The sequence below is a fragment of the Salmo trutta genome, unplaced genomic scaffold (assembly GCF_901001165.1).
Source record: "Salmo trutta unplaced genomic scaffold, fSalTru1.1, whole genome shotgun sequence".
NCBI lineage: Eukaryota > Metazoa > Chordata > Actinopteri > Salmoniformes > Salmonidae > Salmo > Salmo trutta.
In genome coordinates, this window is record NW_021822844.1 from 95,001 (window position 1) to 100,000 (window position 5,000).

Here is a 5,000-nt window from a genome sequence, read left to right on the forward strand (position 1 = left end):
AGACCCAAAAGGTCTGGGAGGCTACCTCCATCCTCCGGCTATGTTCTCCCTGGGGGCTGACCGGGGGACGTTGTATTATGCCCGTCAGCCCCCGTTCTGCAGGCGTTGTATGGCCTATGGTCATATCCTCGCCTCGTGCAGCACAAAGAAGTGTAGGTATTGTGGATCTACAGAGCACGGGGCGGGGGACTGTGACGCGCCGAGGGCATGTCACGGGTGTGGCTTGCTGACGCACCTGTGGCGTGAATGCCCGGCGCGTCAGAGGTCATACGCGTCTGCAGCTGGGGGGGGAGCGAGAGCCGGGGATGGGGGAAGAAGAGGAGGGGAACAAGAAAGAAGGAGAGGCACGGAGGAAAAGGACATACAGCGGGAGGAGAAGGAAAGAACGGCAGCAGGAGAAGAGGGAGAGAAAGAAATGGATTTGGTGGAACCAGAAGGGAAGGAGACTGAAAGAGAGGAGGAGCAGGAGGCGGAAAGAGAGGAGGAGCAGGCAGATGAAGGAGAGAAGGAGCAGGAGGAGGAAGGAGAAAAGAGAGTGGAGGGGACAGAGAAGACGGTGGTGGAGAAGAAGGAGATGGAGAAGGAAACAGAGAGGGAGGAGATTGAGAAGACGGCGGTGGAGAAGAAGGAGATAGAAAGGATGGAGACAGAGAAGGCAGCGGGAGTGAAGGATTGGGGGGACACTGAAATGAGGGAAGAGGGAAGGAGTAGGGATTGGAAGGCTTGGAAGACATATGAAAACTTGTTGCCGGCTACTAAGCCAGGAAAAAAAAAATCAAAAAGGAAGGAGAGCGTGAGGGGGAGGGTTGGAGAAAGAGGGGGGGAGGCAGATCAGGGGGGGGGGGGGGGGGGGGGTTGCGGGGCCCTCGTGGGCCCCCTCTTCCATCTCCTTTACACCCCTGTCTGATCTGGACTTCTCAGGTATGGCCCAGGATTGGGCGAGTGAGGGAGGGTTAAGCTCCCTGTTTAGGGGCATGGGGTCCCCGGGCCGGAGTCGGGAGGGAGGGGGGGGTGGTGGATTTGAGTGGGGGGCACAAGGAACAGAGGGTGGGTGTGCCGGGTAGTGTGTTTGTTTCCAGGGGAGAGGGGATGGCGGCCGACGGGGGAGCGTCAGGAGGGGAGGAGGCGTCCCCGTCGGTCGGGAGTATAGGGTGAGTGTTTTTTGGTTATTTTTATATGGGTATGGGTTTTGGGTTGGTTAGTGATGAATAGTTTTGAAATGTCTATTTTTGTGTTTATTGGAATTTGTGTTTGAATTTATTGAGTGGTAAAAATTTTGGTTGGTTTTGAACGTAATAAATATATTTTCTAAAAAAAAAAAAAAAAAAAAATAAAATCTGTTCTTATCAGTTTAATATCTGATATGTCCCCCATCGGGGGACTACATATTAAATGGATTTTTCGAACAGGGAGTCGGAAATGGGGCTTGCTCCATCCGCTCCACGCATCGACCCGGTATTGCAGTACCTCCGGGAACGGTGCAACACTTCTCTCTCATTGTCAAGGAAAAAGAAATACACAAAGCTATGTAAAACAGCTAGCAGAAGAAGAGAAGGAATGAAAAAAGAAGAATCATCCAAACTGAAACAAGGGCGAAGCCCCCTTCATGGGGTCCCCCGTTTTCCCGCCATTTTACTTAAAAAAAAAAAAAAAAAAAAAAAAAAAAAAAACATTGGCCAGGATTGTGTGTGTGTGTGTGTGTGTCTGTGTGTCTGTGTGTGTCTCTGTCTGTGTGTCTGTGTGTGTGTGTGTCTGTGTGTGTGTGTGTGTGTGTCTCTGTGTGTGTGTGTGTGTGTGTGTGTCTGTGTGTGTGTGTGTCTCTGTCTGTGTGTGTGTGTGTGTGTGTGTGTGTGTCTCTGTGTGTGTGTGTGTGTGTGTCTCTGTGTGTGTGTGTCTGTCTGTCTGTCTCTGTTTTTGACCCCCCCCAAAAAATACAATCACTTCACCAGGATTGTCTGTCTGTCTGTCTGTCTGTCTGTCTGTCTGTCTGTCTGTCTGTCTGTCTGTCTGTCTCTGTTTTTGACCCCCCCCAAAAAATACAATCACTTCACCAGGATTGTCTGTCTGTCTGTCTGTCTGTCTGTCTGTCTGTCTGTCTGTCTGTCTGTCTGTCTGTCTCTGTTTTTGACCCCCCCCAAAAAATACAATCACTTCACCAGGATTGTCTGTCTGTCTGTCTGTCTGTCTGTCTGTCTGTCTGTCTGTCTGTCTGTCTGTCTGTCTGTCTGTCTGTGTTTTTGACCCCCCCAAAAAATACAATCACTTCACCAGGATTGTCTGTCTGTCTGTGAATTTTTACCCACAGCCCTCAAACTTGGAAGAGTGGGTTCGGGAACCACCCGCGGGCACCCGGCCTAGAGTGCACAGTGTGTGTCTCGGGCCCCGACCTCTGACTTCCATACGACTCTGGTTTCTCTTCATTACGCACAAGCCTTTCGCCTTTTACTAAAGACTTCCGTGGAGAGGAACACTTACGAGTTCAACATATTTTTGGAAGGGCTTTGCTTCTGGCAGAGCCCGGTATCTTGTTTCAAGAGAAATTGACAGAGATGACGCCGAGACTTTTTGCTCAGGCGTTTGACTTGAAGCCGGCTGACCGACCGACCGACCGGCGTATTTTTCCACTCAAAGTAGTCGCTCGGGCAATTGAGTTCAAGCCCGACGACGACTGACGTGTTTTCCGGGCTTTGAACAAATAGTCGCACTAGGCTTAAAGAGCTAGTGACTTAAAGACGCATTAGCGACTTGTTAAAAAAAACACCCGCCTGTCACCAGGGAAGCGTCGGGTGGGGAGGAGACAACTTTTGCCAAACCGCTGAGGTCTGCCGAGACCCCCGGGGGCCCGGCGGGTGCAGGGGTCAATTTGTGGGTTATCGCTTCTCGGCCTTTTGGCTAAGTTCAAGTTGGGTACTGCGGTGCCGTAACCCCTTAGCCAGAAGCCGATGGCCGGAGGGCGATAAGTTTGGAAGGAATCGTTTTGCACAAAAAAACAAACAAAAAAATTTTTTTTCTTTCAGTGGCTTCTTTTTAGAGAGCTGTTTTTTTTGATTGTGCGTGTCATTTTCAATTTGGGAATGGCTCGTTACACATCCAAGAAGTCTGTTCCAGGGATCGGGATGGCCAACACGCTGAGGTTCGCCTGGAAGGACAAGGGGATGGAGCCTTTCGGGAGAGAAACTTTTGGAAGGACAATACTGATGGGAATCCTAAAATTGGAGGTAAAAGATGTTTTATGTCTACAAGGGAACCCGATGGAAGCGGCTTTCGATGTGACCTTCCATAAAGAAGAAAAACACGACGACATAATGAAGAAGGCGAAAGCTGTGGGAGACACAAAACCAATGTGCCATTATGAGGTCACTAGCTTGGCAAAAAACAATTTTAGAGTAGTAACAGTTAACATGTATAATCCACATGTTACAGACGAAGAAGTGAGAGCATTTCTGGGGAGGTACATGGACAATATTTCCTCAGCGAGGCACCTCAGGGACTCCCTGGGGTTTTGGAATGGGCGGAGAGGGTTCCAGGCCCTCCTCAGGGAGGACCCAAAGGGGATTGGTGGCTACCTTCATCCCCCCGCGATGTTCTCCCTGGGGGCTGACAGGGGGACGTTGTTTTACGCACGTCAGCCCCCGTTTTGCAGGCGTTGTATGGCCTATGGTCACATCCTCGCCTCGTGCAGCACTAGAAAGTGCAGATTTTGTGGATCTGGGGAGCACGAGGCGAAGGATTGTGACGAGCCTAAGGCGTGCCACGGGTGTGGCTCGTCAGCACACCTGTGGCGGGAGTGCCCGGCTCGTCAGGGGTCATACGCGTCTGCAGCTGGGGGGGGAGCAGGAGCGGGGGATGGGGGAAGAAGAGGAGGGAAAGGAAGGACGTCGGACAGCACGGGCCCAGAGGGGAAGGCTGCAAGGAAAGAGGAGGAGAAAGGAGTGGCAGCAGGAGGAGAGGCGGACATGGAAGGCATGAGAGGAGGACAACTGGGAAAAAAGGCGGAGGAAAGCACGAGAGTGGAGGAGCCGGAGAGGGATGCGAGTGAGGGAGGAGTGGTGGAGACGGTGGAAGGACCAGTAGAGGAGGGGGGGGAGGGGGGAGTGGGGGGAAAGTGCCCTGGTGGAGGAGATGAGGGGCATGGTGGAGGAGCTGGCGGGGACCGAGGGTGGTGTCTCTCTCCTGCCACAATCACCGAAGAAGAGAGCGAAGAGGAGGGTGAGTTTGGTCGACAGCGAGAGGGAGGGGGCGGCCAAGAGACCGACGGGGGCGGGAGAAACCTCTGCGTTACCACTGGTTTCCCAAGGCCCTCTACTACTGGTGGGGGGGGACCCACCTAACAAGGCCCAGGGCTGGGCGGAGGAGGAGGTGGGGGTTTTTTCGTTTGGGGATTCGGACTCCCCTATTCTCTTCCAATCCAGCTACAGCACTGGGGAGGGGGAGGAGTGTGGGGGTAGACCCAGGATGCAGGGCACCCCGGTGCCAAACACCATTCCGGCATCCTGGGTTGGTGAAATGGAGGAAGAGGGGGGGGCGTCGGGAGTGCGGACGGCGTCCCCGTCGGTAGAAATTGAGCAGGGGAGCATCGGGTGAGTCTCCTGTTTTTTGTTTTTTCTGTTGGGTTTTTAGTATGTTGAGGGAAGGTTGTGTTAGTTTTTAATTTTTATTTTTTCATGGGGTCTAATTTTACTTTTGTTAGTCTAAATGTAAGGGGTTTAAGGGATTTTGTTAAGAGGCGGGCGGGTATTTAGTTATTTGGGGGGTGTGGGTTTTGATTTTTGTTTGTTGCAGGAGGTTCACCTGAGGGATGGAGGGGATGTGAGTAGGTTTAGGAGGGAGTGGGACAAGGGGGAGTCAGTCTGGGGTATTGGTGGGGTTCATTCAACGGGGGTGGGGATTTTGTTTGGGAATAGGGAGGTGAAGGTGGAGGGTTATTATGTGGTTGTGCAGGGGAGGGTTTTGGGGGTGGATGTCACGTTAAGGGATTGTAAATTTAGATTAGTGGTGGT

At 52.3% G+C, this 5,000-nt stretch overlaps 2 non-coding genes across 2 annotated transcripts; both read left to right on the top strand.

The window, feature by feature from the left end:
- Positions 1-1,299: 1,299 nt before the first annotated feature.
- LOC115185475 (U2 spliceosomal RNA) lies at positions 1,300-1,489 on the top strand. Its single transcript, XR_003875141.1, has one exon. It is a non-coding gene; the product is annotated as a U2 spliceosomal RNA (small nuclear RNA).
- A 912-nt stretch (positions 1,490-2,401) lies between these two features.
- On the top strand, positions 2,402-2,518 carry LOC115185512 (U5 spliceosomal RNA). The gene has a single exon (XR_003875162.1). It is a non-coding gene; the product is annotated as a U5 spliceosomal RNA (small nuclear RNA).
- The last annotated feature ends 2,482 nt before the right edge of the window (positions 2,519-5,000 follow it).